This window comes from Tachypleus tridentatus, chromosome 7 (assembly GCF_004210375.1).
Source record: "Tachypleus tridentatus isolate NWPU-2018 chromosome 7, ASM421037v1, whole genome shotgun sequence".
Classification (NCBI taxonomy): Eukaryota; Metazoa; Arthropoda; class Merostomata; order Xiphosura; family Limulidae; genus Tachypleus; species Tachypleus tridentatus.
This window is the reverse complement of record NC_134831.1, coordinates 195,917,089-195,934,206: the sequence shown is the minus strand read 5'-3', so window position 1 is coordinate 195,934,206 and position 17,118 is coordinate 195,917,089.

The following is a 17,118-nucleotide window of genomic DNA, read 5'->3' as shown; positions in this document are numbered from 1 at the left end:
TATCTGTAATTTTTTTTAGAATCCCTGTATTTAGTAACTGGTATTTACCATCCTCTACCATGGTCTGCCACTAAATCAGTGTAGGGTTAAATGAATAGTTCATAACTCCTGACATGAAACACATAATACCACATTCATAAAATGTCATATGTTGGGTACTTTGAACCCCAGCCACATGCTTAAGGTTAAGGCCTATTAAAGTAGGGTAAGATGTTGTTCACTATATAGTTGGACTGGCACTCAGAGCATAGTCTATTTCCATATTTCACAAGTAAATACTTCAGCCAGTTAGACTGAAATCAAATCAACAAAGACAACTTATTAATTTACAGTATTTGAAACTTAATCCCATTTCCATGCAACTCTAAATATTTTGGAAGGTTGAGATCCAAACACTTAAGTGATTTTGTTCACACTCAAGATCAGACATTGTACTCTTTTGAGTTTCAAAACAGACTTATCAACTTCAGTTATCTAAAGCAAAAGTGAATAAGATCAGAAACGAAGATGAAGAAAAAATTAAAACACCAACACACATTAATTATGAGCAAAAATCTAGTTGTGTAACTACTTCTAGAAAAAGTCTCAAAAAAAAGTTCTAATATGCAGCTTTTACAATTTAAATATACGAGGTCTGTTCAAAAAATACGCGGACTGACGTCATAGAACAAAATGTACTTTATTTAGAAGTTACAGGTCTGGGACCCCTTCAAAGTACTCTCCTTCCCAAGGCACACACTTATCCCAACGGTGTTTCCACTTGTTGAAACAGTCCTGGTACGCTTCTTTTGTAATGTCCTCCAGCTCCTTCGTCGCATTTGCCTTAATCTCGGGAATTGTCTCAAATCTTCGTCCTTTCAAGGGTCTTTTGAGTTTGAGGAACAAGAAAAATCGCAAGGAGCAAGGTCAGGTGAGTAGGGGGGTGGGGAAGAACAGTGATCGAGTGTTTGGCCAAAAACTCACGAGTTCTGAGGGCTGAATTTTCGAAGCAACGTGGTGCATCTTCAATTTTTCGGTCAAAATCTCGTAACAAGATCCAACTGATATCCCACACTCTTCAGCAAGCTCCCTGACAGTCAGACGTCGATTTGCCCGCACCAGGGTGTTGATTTTGTCGATGTGTGGGTCATCAGTTGACTTGGAAGGACGTCCAGGATGCTCATCATCTTCAATGGACTGTCAACTATCCTTAAAACGTTCATGCTACTTGAAACATGCCGTATGCTTCATAGCAACATCACCGTAAGTCGTGTTAAGCATAGCAAAAGTTTCAGTTGCAGATTTTCCAAGTTTAACACAAATTTTCACAGCAAGTCGTTGCTCCTTCAGGTCATTCATTCTGAAATCTGCCAAACGAAAAAATCGCACTTCACTTAAAACTGCATAGCTAATACACAAATGAAGATATCTGCAATCGTGAAATGGCGTCGTAATCAGCTGATCTGTGCAAACCTAGCGACACCAAGTGGATTTCCCTGGAACCAACTGGAGCTGCGCAATTCAAACAATCCGCGTATTTTTTGAACAGCCCTCGATATATATATATATATAGAGAGAGAGAGACACACACACACAGGGTTGAATATCTTATATTTACATCATTTTAAATACACAAATCAGTAAAGTCATGTGACAACCAAAGCATGTATCAGAAATTAAATTTTGTCACTCTTTGGCATTTTTTTGTAGTATGATGCCATCAAAAATTGAAATTTTTAGAAAAGGTTGGTTGGTTTGTTAAATTTTCTTCAAAGCTACTCCAGGGCTATATGTGCTAGCTGACCATAAGTTTGATGTGACTGGCTAGAGAGAAGGCATTTAGTCAATAGTAATAGTAGGACTGGCCATTATGTATCCCGACATTTTGCAGCCGCAATTTGACAGCAGAGCTCGTTGGCAGTGGACAATTTCGTATCCCGGAAACTAGTATCGTGCAGTTCATTGACGTGGCATGGATGGTGAATAATTGATGAAACAGTGTTGGTGCAATGTCGAAGGTACCATCAAAGCTCCAGTCAGATGAGTTGTGGAGAACTTGCAACAATGTCCTTGTGCTGAATATGAGTAGCCGATTGGTGCCTGGCTCCGAGTCATGTGATAGAAACAGTTCTCCTGTTTGGAGGCGAGTGAAGCATTCAGGCAGGACCATAGTTTCCAGGGAATCAGGCTGTCATGGAATGTGCTGTTGTCTTAATCACATCCGCTGTATCATGCACTTGAGATTCTCCGCACATGGTAGGCTTGCTGCAACAGCTGATGCTACTGTGATGATGATGTTAGCCAAAATGGTAATAGACGGTTCTGCTGTAGCACCTGCCTGTGTTTTAATTGCAGATACAACTTCCAGGACAGATTTTCTTGGTCCATCAGGTGCATGGCTGTGCTCCTTGTGCTGTATCGTCTTGGACATGAATCCGCACTGGGCAGTGCAAATCAGTGATGTTGAGAAATCCCACTTGTAGAGAGAAATATATATGCAAAAATGGCTCATTTGGGTTGAGAAAATATTTTACGTAGAAGAACAATGTTTTAACTTTCTACGTAAAATATTTTCTCAACCCAAACGAGCCGTTTTTGCATATATATTGGGCAGTGCAAAGTTCTGTAATTTTCACACATGTAAAAAGTTACCTGATTGTCCTTCTTGCTACCCTTATCGAATAAATAAACATATCGATTGTTGCATGCCTTCGGCTTTCCTCTGTTTGATGTTACTAATCAGCTATTTGAAACTCTTTTAAAATAAATCAATGAAAGTTTAACGAGAAGACTGTGTTGAAGTTCTAACAGTAAATGCAGACATTTTATGTGTTTTTTTCCAGGTTTAATAGTGACAACAATTTTCAAATGGATGTTAATTTGTTGTTAAGTTAACATTAGTAACATCGTGAACAACATCATAACTATGTATTGCTTTGCTGGATAATCATCTGCTGCCAAATTTCCTGGGTGAGAAATCGTCTGGTGCGAAATTGCAGCTGTGAAATGTCGTAGAGCCAGCCATTACAGTATACCACCCAACAGCTGAAAGGACAAATATGTTTGACAATTTACATCGATACCCACCCTAAACATTAGGTTTTTAGAAAGGTTCTATATAATTATTTTCCAATGTAAAATATTCATACACTCAGAACACAATGAAGTATAGAGATCAAGGATTTAGAATTTTCAAGATTAGGGCAAAGAAAGGAATATGAATCAACTTGGGATATCAAGACCATCCAGGCAGAGACATCCAATAACTCAAACCCCAACAACTATGGTATCTTGTAACAGATAAAAATCCATAAATACAAAAGTCAGTGGCAAAAGTTATCCACATGCCCCAGGCAACAATATGCAACATAATCAAGAAAGATTGCTGTCTGAAAAAGTAACACTAATCGTACATTCACAAGTTGCAACCACCACAGATATTTATGTTATTTTACATGAATACATAAAGGTTGAGTCAACAGCTGTACTGTGAACAGATTTCTTTGCAACTGGGACTGTTGAAATGATTACTATGAATCCATCATCCTTGTACATTGGAATGATTGTGGAAAACAAACAAGATGTAATGGCATGGTTTGGTTGGTTGGGTGGCATTTTATGGCACAAAACAACTAGGCTATCTGTGAAGGCATGGTTTGATTATTTACAGTTTCATGATAATTTCTTTTGCAATGGAAACTACTTTCAGATTGAACAAGGCCTGATGTGACAACAAAGACTAATAATGTAATAAGGCTGATGAAGTTGTAAGGTCATTTTAATATATTGTACTCAACCTCTGCATACACACATTTATCCCAGCTTCATTATACGTTCTAAGAATCTGTGGCCATACTTAATGCTTGATGAATAAGAAAAACACATGTTAAAGGTTTTAATTATAACTGAGAAGGTGCAGAAAAAAAAACAAAATCAGCAGGCAGCATGACTGTTATCACCTATTAAGTCCTTATTTTAAGTTACTTCCAGTATTTAATTATTCAACATCAAACTTTTAATATTATATAAAAATAGCATTTCAGATTTGACTTTTAGTTTTATGATGTTTTCAGGTCATCTGATGAGATCTGGCACTGAACAAAAGATTCTCTGTTCAGACTTGTAACTGACAAAAAAACAAGGTACAGGTAAGAAAATAAACAATGCACATGTGCACATATGCTTTATGCACATATTCACACCACAATGAATGCATGTAATATCATGTGAATATGCTTGGTAAACTGAAGATTTTGTGGCCTCTTTCACTGGAACTAAACTATTTGCTGGTCATGAATTAGCTGAAAAACTAGATCAGAGACATATACAACATGCAGTTGGTGATGAAACAGCAGAGAACCTAGTTCAGAGAGATGTCTACATCAAACAGTTGGTTATTAAACAACAAAGAACTCAGCTCAGATACATATCCACAATGTACAGTTGGTCATGAAACAGTAGAGAACCTAGCTTAGAGAGATATCTACAGCAATGAAACAGCAAAATTCTTACCTCAGCAATATATTTCCAACATACCATTGTTGATAACTTTTGTCTAATATTTCTGGCAAAAAACATTTCCTCTCAACTAAGTAACATATTACTTAATAGCCTCTAACTGCAATTGTGAGTTTACCTTTTTCATGTTTTCTTGTAATTGTTTATGTTCATATTGGTAGTTAAATGATTATTTTATTCATAATCCAGTTCCCTACAGACTGTGTTACAAATACAGGTACTTACTTCCACTCACAATATTAGCTATTATTTTTCAGTGCTGCCTTGTATATGCAAAATTTAACTTTACTCATGTCACAGGCCTTATGCTCCCCCATCTTTGAAATTAGTATAATCCAACATGCATCATCCATCAAGCAATTGTAGTATAACATGCTCACTTCATGTGACTTCCTCTACACTTCTCCAGTGAGCCTTTACTTCGAAGTTTAGCAGAAGGATTGAGCACTGGAGAAGTGGGAAACATGAGAACCTATTGGAAGTACATTTTCAGTATAGGAATATTACAATTTCCAATATGGTACTTGCCTTCGCTCATAAGACTAGCTAAAATCCCACACTGAGGAGGAGAAGAGCCAGTGCGAGGGAATAATAAAAGCATCTGAAAGGTACCCCTGACCGCAAGAGAAAGAGATCTGGAAATCAAGGAAGGGAACTGCACCACTTCTGAACCAGGTATACTCTTCACTTGAGTGTAGGTCTTAAAACACAAAGTGTATAGTGGTTAGAGTATATTGTATTATAGTTGGTACATCAAATACATCCCAAACCAACACCCAAGAAAGAGTAGAATGAGGATCATACTTCCATCACCTCCAATCCAATAATCAGGGATTAAGACCTACTTCAGTTACTGGGTACTACAGAAGAATCAACATCATACAGTAATCTGGAACTGGGCATCTGGCATCAAGAAGATAAATTCAACTCTTGCAAGGCTTTATGCTGATTGGTTCAAACAAATCCAACATCTCACTGCTGGGAACCTATGTCCACATGAAGGTATCAAAAAGTGTGAAATGCATTTGCTACAGATAAACTCCAGCTGACACTGAATGCATAACAGGAGGCCACAGAAGCGAAATGTAAAGGGATTTTGTTTGACCTCAGATTAGTAAACTGACTATAGATGAACAAATTTTTAGGAAACAAACAACAACCCAAATCACTATAATATTGCCAATAATATGCTCAAGTACAAGGAGTTCGGTTGTAATACGAGTTTGAAAGTTCATTTCTTATACCCATGCACTGACTATTTCTCTGAAAATCTTGGCACCTTCATAGAAGAACAAGGAAAAATTTTGTCAACAAATATAGCAATAAAAATGTTAATTGTGGAAAGAGAAATAATAATTTTGATCTAAGTAACTTTTTTTTTCTCCTCCTGATTTGTAAAAAAACTTACTTGATGGAATAAACTACAAAGTGAAACTTTTATGAGTTTAAATTTGAAGGTCTGAATTGTCTACTAAATTCTATACACATGTATGTGCATGTATATAATAGGTTTCATAATGTATTATATAATAAAATTGAATGAATTACAAAGGAATCTAAGTTATTTTAAACTTCTCTATTCTGTACATATCTGCATTGTTGCAATATATATATAGCTTATAAACTAGTGATTGCATTAATTGCTAATAATGTGACTAAGTCAGCACTTTAAAACAACAATCAATTAAATATCTCAGTACCATTATCTGTCCAGGTTGTCAATGCATTATTATAATTGATAATGCCCATAGCAATTGCACCCAAATGCATTAGGGATATTCTATCTATCAACAAAATTCAAATGTCAATCTAGTCAACTGTTATGGAAAAACTGTAAAAAAAATCAAATAAGGGTAGGAGATGAGAGTTTAAACCCCCAATGTCTCAGCTTCTACTGTGTTTCACTGTTTATAATTAGCTGTGGGAAGGCTTACTCTTAAATACCTTAAAATAGAAATGAAATGAAGCCATCCTCTAATATTTCTATTAATTAAACTCCCAACCTCCACCCTTACAAAAAAAATTATATATATATAAAATAGAACCATAAAATATTGGATAGAACTAAATGAAATTGTAAAATATTAAACAGTACCATAAACCATACCATGATGCTTGTATTTGATGTTTTACAATTTTCCCCGATGGCTGACTAGATTGACATCAGTTTGGGATTTGACTGATAGACAGAGATATCCCCAATGTATCTGTGTATTATTACCACAGACATTACTTGTTATAAGTTGAAACCTGGACTGATAATGGTAATGAGATATTTATATTTATATAAAAATATGGGAATAAACTAAAACTACACAGTAATGCACACACACATATACAAATAATTGTACAAAAACAAACATTTACGTGGTACACAAACACTTGTCATACTGTCACTAGCACCTCATCCTAGAATCTCATTAATAACAGGACTTTTCAGTTTTTTATTATTTATTTGTGGCAACATTACTTAATAATGGAGAATCTTTAAATCTTTAAAATATTTTAAATTAAGATTTCATTATGCTTTACATATACCATTAGAGTCACCTATTTAAAATTACTATAATATTTAAATTAAAACAATATAAAGATGTCAAAATCATTGGAAAGACTCAAAATTTATAAAAACATTGACAAACCAAATGTTTGAAGTGATAAATAAGCAGAAATATGTCTAAAATAATAAGAATTGCCATACAATAAAAAATTAGTTCCAATCTAAAGTTGGATTAAAATATTCTTAGTTAGCTTGTTTTGGAAGTGTGTGTATGTGTGTGTGTTGCTAAAAGGAAAAAACTTAGAGACTTCATACTTTGCACACACAGTAATGAGATACACTGTGGGTGTGCTCTTGTGAGTTGATTAAAACATGGCCAGTTTTTCACCTCATAGCTGTTAAACCCAATTATTCTACTTCCTGAATATATTCAAATAAGAAAAATCTTACAAATAAAAATCTAAAATGATAATTACAAGTTACAAGGCAATTGTTAATACATAAAAAATGTTAGTAATTGGTAATTTCAAATGAGAGTTACCAGACCCCATACATAAAATCAGATTATAAAAACATCCAGCAAAGTTCATTTTATTTAAGCAACCAGTGAAATGCACAGATTATATTACTGTAAGAATTTATGTGGAAGTAAAACAATTGACAATTTTCATAACACTTGTATGTCCTTCTACTTTTTTCATATGTAAAAAATGAAAGTTTAGTATTGGCTGAGTACTGTTACAAATATTACACTGTACTCCAATAAACCATGATTCAAAGATTTTTTTCACAATGAGTGTTTACAAAATTATAATCCCTGGCTTGCATTTTACAACTAAAAAAAACAACAACTATGAATAAGGTTTTCCACTTAAGTGTTGAAGCTGAAACAAGTATGGACACTTTAAAACCTGAATTTTGTTTCTTAAAAACACTTTACCTATTGTTTTCAAGAACAATAATTAATGCATTTTCTAATAAAATACAGTTTAAACTTGTTCTTAAGATCAAGATGCTAAAAATCTTACACTACTACAGCATTTAAATGTAAAACATAAGAAACTTGTTTAATTACTCTTTATTTAACACAATATTTAAAAATATACCACATTACTTAATTAGATTAAACTGACTGGTTTATTAAACAAAGATACAAGTGTCAAAAAAGAAAAAAGTTTTAATGAAAATTGTTTGCACTTTTGGGAACTTAATTCACTATTTTCAATTTCTTTTAATACTCAATGGACTTCCTGAATGAAGCAATTAAAACTTATTGAACAAATAATATAATATTTAGATTCATTCTATGCATATTTTACACATACTACATCAATAATGAGTCTATGGTATACTATATAAATACGTTTAAATAATAAAAAAATATCTATACACACATTTGGTTAATGATACACGATCTGGACATACTCACTAAAGTATCTTTTGCATATGCTTGATCAATTTCACTAACCTTGTACCCATATGTATAGTTATATGTACTATAACTTTAAATATATATTTAAGTGTACCTTCACAAAATTTGACAAGCTTTTAGTAAACATTAAAAACATATTTACAAATATATATATAAATTCAGATTTCTCAATAAAATATTTTTACTAAAGGTTTCCTGTGAATTCACAAAGCCTTTACTGACTCAGTATAAGTGAAACATGGTTTCACGAACACAATAAAAGTAGTTTGTTTACTTTACAATTTTCATATTTCATTTACAAAATATCTAAAGCCTTCTTAATGAACAATTACAATTATTTATCCTAGCCACAGATTCTAATATTTCATATCTGCTTTCCTTGAAGTTTAGTTTTTTATACATTGTTTCAAGATCTCTGTATAAAAAAAGCCATAAATCACCAAAGCTCTTTCACCAACAAATACTAAGGTCATATTCAAATATATGTTGTAATACATGCGTGCACGAGTCGAATATCAATTGCTGCAGGTTCAGTTCTATGGAATCGAATATTTTATTATTAACGTGTTTTATTTCCGTCATACTAAAATAAATATGACACTAGAATGGTTATTACTGAAATCAACCAATATTCTCAAACATCGCATACAAAACAATACCTTTTACCCTTTTGAACTCGTATCACGCGAACTCTATTCTTTTCGTTATCGTTCAATGTATTTCTGGTGGTTATTGGCGGCGATTATTTGCCTAATTCCTATATATCCGGTTTCTTCTAGCACAGTCCATATCGCAGTATGTTTACCACGACTTGTTTCCATTATTAACAAGTATAGTTGCGTTTATATATTTTTACAAAGAAAGAGAAATCATTCTAGATTTACAACGAAAAGAATACCTATAGTTATCCGGTTTCTTCTAGCGCAATCCATATCGCAGTATGTTTTCCACGTCTTGTTTGCATTATTAATAAGTATAGTTGCGTTTATATATTTTTACAAAGAAAGAGAAATCATTCTAGATTTACAACGAAAAGAATACCTATAGTTATCCGGTTTCTTCTAGCGCAATCCATATCGCAGTATGTTTTCCACGTCTTGTTTGCATTATTAATAAGTATAGTTGCGTTTATATATTTTTACAAAGAAAGAGAAATCATTCTAGATTTACAACGAAAAGAATACCTATAGTTATCCGGTTTCTTCTAGCGCAATCCATATCGCAGTATGTTTTCCACGTCTTGTTTGCATTATTAATAAGTATAGTTGCGTTTATATATTTTTACAAAGAAAGAGAAATCATTCTAGATTTACAACGAATAGAATACCGCTTTTACAAGGGCAAAGCTGCAAAATACAGGGGCAATCTACATAACATATTTATCCGTCTGACAGCTAACAAGGGGAATAGTGTATTCTTTTTATACCGTTTAGTATAAGTAGACCAAAACGATAAATTAAGTTTGCCAAGAAACACATTACAATGCTCATTTACACCCCTCGCAGATTAAGAACAGTTTAGGCTAACACAATAATGTTAAGAGTACGTTCTTCTAATGCTGCACCCCGCTAGGACAACGGTAAGTCTACGAACTTCCAACGCTAAAATCAGGGTATCGATTCCCCTTGGTGGACACAGTAGATAGTCCAATGTGGCTTTGCTATAAGAAAAAACCAAAAAAACAATAATAACACACACTTCCAATGCACATGGCACTCGAGTTCCAGTTTAATATTAAAACTAAAGCCCATTAAGCGTCAGATAAGGGCAGTTTACGACAGGCTTAGTCCTAATTACCATTCCTTTTAGTAACCGTGAAATCCAAATCTTTTAGGCTAGGAGCGTTGAGATAACAATCAGCGTAATTTTCATGTTGTGTGAATGTTTGTTAATTTCTCTCAAATATTTTTAGTATTATATTTTTTTCTGTGCTCATGCATAACTTCTAACACAAACTGTATACTTATAGTATACGTATACACTATATAAGTGTACTTACAGGGCTACATATTGTTGACTGGCTCTATTGTATCAGCCCAACGAAGTAACTTAATTTTGGGAGCTTGTTATGATTAAATATGCTGTTTAGAAACATAAGTTCATATTAGTCCAAAACAATATACACAAAGATTATTAAGATTTCTTCACTTGTTTTAACAAGTCCAGATTACGTTTAGGCTTGTTGTTTAAATTAGGCTTAAGATGTGTTAAAGTTTGTTGATACAAATGCAAACATATCTCGATGGATCTACGTTTAACTTGAAAGCGTACAACGCAAAAATTGGGGTTTTATACCTTCAGTAGCAAAAGTATACACATATCCCGTTGCAAAGCTTTGTAATTAAAGTAATAGTATGTGGACACCCGACCATCACACCCATATGTGCTTGTTGAACATCTCATTCCAAAACCATGGATATTAATATGCAGTTGGTCCTCCCTTTCCTGCTATAACAGCCTCCACTCTTCTAGGAGGGCTTTTCACTAGATTTTGGAACATGGTTGCGAGGATTCGCTCCTATTCAGCCACAGGAGCATTAGTGAGGTCAGGCACTGATGTCGGGCGAGAAGGCCTGGCTTGCAGTCAGTGTTCCAATTCATCCGAAAGGTGTTCGATGAGGTTGAGGCCAGGGATCTGTGCAGACCAGTCAAGTTCTTCCATATCAACCTAAGCGAACCATATATTTACCATTCCTTTTAAGAGTACTCTTTGTGCACGGGGGCATTCTCCTTCTTTAAAAAACAAAATAAGGGCCTTCCCCAAATTGTTGCCACAAAGTTGGAAGCACACAATTCTCTAGAATGTCATTGTATACTGTAGCATTAAGAGTTTCCTTCACTGGAACTAAAGAGCCTAGCTCAAACCATGAAAGGCAGCCCCAGACCAGTATTCATCCTCCATAAAACTTTACAGTTAGCACCATGCATTCAGGCAGGTAGTGTTCTCCTGGCATCCACCAAACCCAGATTCGTCCGTCAGACTGCCAGATAGTGAAGCGTGATTCATCACTCCAGAGAACACGCTTACACTGCTCCAGAGTCCTGTTCTTTGAGCTTGTGTGGCCTACTGCTTCGTGGCTGAGCTGTCGTTGCTCCTACACGTTTCCGCTTCACAATTACAGCACTTACAGTTGATCGGGGAAGCTCTAGTAGGGCAGAAATTTGACGAACTGACTTGTTGAAAAGATAGCATCCTATGACAGTACCACGTTGAAAGTCACTGAGCTTTACAGTACGACTAATGTTTGTCTATGGAGATTGTACGGCTGTGTGCTTGATTTTATACACCTGAAATAGCCGAACCCACTAATTAGAAGGGGTGTCCATATACTTTTGGCCATGTATTGTATTTTATACAAATTTACTTATGTTATGATTAATTACAGGAAACATCTGTTGCTAAATTTAAACACAATTTCTCATAGCTACTATTTTTTGCTAAGTTTATTATTTCTATGTATAATATTATATATTTAAAGACTACTTAACTCAGGCTAGGCATTGAAATCAATAACTCGTAACTTTAAGCTTATATAGCTTAGGTATATTTGTCGCCCATAGCTAATAAATTTACTTTTGTACGGCCTTATACTTTCTTTAATGCTTTATGTCTCCAAAATAATGGAAGTTATATTTGATGAATTTTGAAAATGAATATTTTTTCTTTTATAGTGTTACACAACAAAACTATTTTATTCCAATTACATGAAGATTGTCTTGCGAGTTGCTGAAGTTCTATTGCTATTTGGCTTGGTTTTAAAATTTTGTAACGATAGAATAGTTTCAAAATAAATTATTAAAAGGGTTTTCTTGCAATTCAGCTCATTATTCTTCTGCAGATTTTTCAACTCGTTAAATAAAAGTATTTGGCAATAAGAATTGGACACCTTATTAGAATCCAACGATTGCAGGAAAGGAAGTAAAACCTTCAAACCTTTTAAAGTCGGTTTAATTTCTAAATTAACTTTGAAGTATTTGTAACTGATACACAATATGTTCTGCAAATTTAAATATATAATGCAGTTGAGTAAATTTTATTTCGAATAACAGATTTTTATGTGTGTGTTTTTCTTATAGCATAGCCACATTGAGCAATCTGCTGAGTCCACCGATTGTTTTATGTCCATCTATCTTTTGGTACTGATTTTTCTTTTTACTTTCTATTATAATTTTTATGTATGTATGTGAAGTTTTTCATTTGAAAGATTCATTTAAAAATTATATAATTGTAACGTGTTCTATTGTTGTTTTTTTTAAATAATAACAAATTCGTTTCTTTTTTCAATAACATCTTTTACAGGTTTTGTTTACTTTGACACAAGTTGTAACTTGTAGGCCGAAGTAGAGAAATGAATTTCAACAGAAATGTGAGTATAACTTCAAACAAAATATTGGATTAAAGATTTCAGTATTAAGTCACGTCTAACTTACTTAACTTAAACTGATTAACAAACATGCAAACTCGAAAACCAAATATCAGATTAAACAACATAACTCTCTTTTTTAAAAACTGAATTAATTCTCTGTCAATGAACTAAGATGAATGATAATTTATGTCGTACTGTTTTTTTTCTTCTAAATGTTGTAAGAGTTAGTGAATTCTTAAGTCTCATGAATATACAACATATCAACGCAATATAGCCTCTGGCAAACATCAAAATTAAAACTTTGAAAGTACAGCTTACAAAACTATAATTATTTTAGGTATACTTTTGTGTCTTATATATTAATATTGGTTTTTGATTGATTTTACATTATCATTTTTATTGCTGTATTTGCCTTTACAAATTCTAACAATAAATAACGATTTTGGTTTCATCTTATTTTTAAAATAATAATACAGATGAATTTAGGTTTGAATTTTGAGCAAAGCTACACGAGGACTATTTACGTTACTCGTCCCTAATTTAGCAATGAAAGACTAGAGGGAAGGCAGCTAGTTTTCACTGCCAAATCTGGAGCTACTCTTTTACCAACGAATAATGGGATTGACGGTCACATCTTAACGCCCCATCTGGTCGCGGTTGAAAATTTACTTCACCGAACATTCTCATCCTTTTAGTCAGGGAAAGGGGCGAGAAGCATTGTAATATGATACTCAATCTCAGTTCGTTAGTAAACGAGTCACTCAAGAATTGGATGTTGGAGGGGTTGACTAGCTGTAATCCCTATACTCTATTTCGTGTAGTTCTTAAGTGAAATTCAAAACAAACAAATACAAGTATTTTTGTAATTCATCAGTGTACTTGCAAAAACCCAGTTTTTATATATCTGTTGGAACAATAAAAGTAGCAATTATTTTTTTAAAAATGCTTCAGTTAAAGATGGTGCTATTAACAACAACAAAAAATCGGCTTGGGGTCTTTCTTTTCGTTTTCAGCCCCTCTTTAAGGATGGTGTGAAAAGAACCGTTGTAAGTGACGTTCGGCTGAGAAGGTTCATTTATTTTGTTTGTATTGTAAATTACTCTTGATTTTCTTTCAACAGATGTAGAAATTATACATAAAGCTTCACAATCTGTGCTTTTCCTACTACGGATATTGAAACCCAGTTTCTAATATTGTAATCCTGTAACTATGGTGTGTGTGGGGAGCATACATTAAGGAGACATCAATGCTAATTTAGTAAAATTTGATATAATCGTGACGCTTTGGCCGTTAATTGAAGATTTTTTCTTCGTTGTTTTTGTTAATATAAGGATTTTTCTTTTATCAGGATAAATTCGTGTACTTAAAAGTATTTTCCAAAATGCTATATTTGAATAGATATGATGTATCTACAAGGCCCGGTATGGGCAGGTGGAGAAGGCACTTGACTCACAGCCTGAGGGTCGCGGGTTGGAATCCCCGTTAACCAAATATACTCGTTTCGTTGGTAAAAGGGTAGTTCAAGAGTTGGCGGTGGATGGTGAGGACTAACTGTCTTCCTTCTAGTCTTACACTACTAAATTAGAAGTAGTTAACCCTCGTGTAGCTTTGCGCAAATTTCAAACAATATTTCTACAAATGAAAATTATGTCCACTACCAGTAACGCCGCCCTAGACGGTTGTTTATGTTAGTAATCACTAATCGTAGTATTATTACCTCATTAGAAGAAAAGTGAACATTTAAAAAAAACAACAATTTTTCTGGGAAGTATGGCCCGGCATGGCCAAGCATGTTAAGGCGTTCGACTCGTAATCCGAGGGTCGCGGGTTCAAATCCCGGACGCACCAAACATGCTCGCCCCTTCAGCCATAGGGGCGTTATAATGTGATGGTCAATCCCACTATTCGTTGGTAAATGAGTAGCCCAAGAGTTGGCGGTGGGTGGTGATGACTAGCTGCCTTCCCTCTAGTCTTACACTGCTAAATTAGGGACGGCTAGCGCAGATAGCTCTCGAGTAGCTTTGCGCGAAATTCAAAAAACAAACAAAACAAACTGGGAAATATTGCGTCTAAAATGTGTTCAGATTGTGCAGATATAAACTGTAATGTTTCATATATTAAAAATGGTACCATTTATTGGAAAGAAACTAACAGTTTTATCTAAGAACTCCATTTTTTAGTGTTATGTTTACAAATTACATTAATAAAGATACAATCAAACCCTCATGTACAGTTCTAGTGAAAGTTGGGTTCTTGTTGTGAGGAGAGTACTTTTATTTAAAATCGTGTGTTGTGATAAAGAAATTGTTGTTATACATAATAGTTATTTTTTTTATAACTGTATGAGTTTTGAATACTCAAAGTGTGAAATTCTTTTATGGATTTCTATTCAATAGATGACGTCAAATTGTTTTTATTATTTGGTCACCTACATGTGTACACATTACGTCCATTACAGTAAGACTGTATTCACGTCTTATATTTTTTTTCCGCAGGTGTATGCTAGAAGATTATTATATCACACCTTCAACGAAAGATGGTATTAAGCTTCGTGGCCTAGGTAAAAAAAAAAAAAAAAAAGGCTTTAAAACTGCAGTTAAATTACTTCGACTACCAGGATAAAACGCAAAATCACATCATAAAATGGAGTTGCCCTGTTATAGATGATTCAAACCAGAAGTTAAGCACAGTGGATGTATAATGTTCACTATTATGTACAGGAGCTAAACTGAATTCTGTAATAACATAAAAATCAATAGCGTATAAAATGTCATGTGTAGACTAAATACTTTATAATATTGCACATAAATTTATTTTCTCTAATATAAGGCACAAGGTTTATCACTTTTTCATTTTCTTCTTCATGGATTTCAATGTTTAACATGATTTAATTATTCATTTTACAGTTGTAGATATTGGCTTCAGTCAGTGTTTGTTTATATGAATTGTTATTTTCTATTTTCGTCTATTTCAATTACAAGAGCATTATACACTTTTATAAATTATAGGGCAGGGATGACATAATGAATACTGGGCTGGGTACTGAAGGTTCAACTTTCAAAGAACACGTTCCACACAGGCTATAGGTGTGTTTTTAAAAAGTGACAAAGTTAAGAATTTGATTTGAACATATAGAGTCAATATTGAAATGAATTCTGAATTGTTAGAAGTTCAGCCAGAGTTTTAAATTTAAATTTGTAACAACCCAGTTACAACAATTCTTCAGCCTAAAATTCTTTATGGAGACATATTGCAAAAATTATATTACTGTGATCAAGTAGCATTGCTACAGGCTTTACTTGTTCTAATGTGCGTATTTTCTGTGAACAATGTATCCCTTATATACGTAGGAAGCCTGAGGAATGGGGATAATAAATTGAAAACTCGTTTGAGATAAATTATATTATGTTACATATGTCACGTATTACGATTTCAAATAACTGGAAATTTGAGTTTGGAAGCTAATTAAAATTCGATGAGTATCAAATTTGTGATATTTATCAACAAGATTGATACACACAATTTTCTTTCTTAACCTAAATATATTTTAATATACAAAAAACAAACAATACAATTTGTAATAATGGTTATTACAAATAATTATTTATATACAAAAATTTTACAAACTTACAAACAATATTCAGTTTACTATCTGGTCTGGAACTGAATATTTTATCAACTGTTCATATCTACAACGAGCGAATTAACTTTATGTTTATACACAGATATACTTCAGTTGACAGGGAATGCTAGCTAAATATATATGCAAAAACGGCTCGTTTGGGTTGAGAAAATATTTTACATAGAAGAGCGAACAACGTTTCGATCTTCTTCGGTCATCGTCAGGTTCATAAAGAAAGAGGTAACTGACCGGAAGCTGACCACATGTTTGGAAGGGGTTGTGTAACTGAGTGTCGGAATGTAGAGGGCGGTGTTAGATGTTTGAATATACAATTTTATTTATTTTATTATATTAATATAGGTATAAAGGCGTTCCTTTATATTGGTTTATTTTGGATTTAAGTTGTTGTATAAGTGAGGCTTCTTTAATTTTGCGTTTGTTTATGTTTGTTTCTTTATTTAGTATTTGAGTGTTTTCTATGGTTATGTTGTGTTTATTTGACTTGCAATGTTCGAAAACGTGTGAAGGTGACTTTTTATGCTCTTTGAATCTGGTTTCCATTTTTCTACTTGTATTTTATAAATAACGTTGGTGTGGTGTTTGTCAGTGTAGTTTTTACACAGTATAAACCTCAGTTTTGTGCCTGGTTTTTGAATAAATTTGGTATTAACTGGAATGTCATATTTTGTTACTAGTTTTT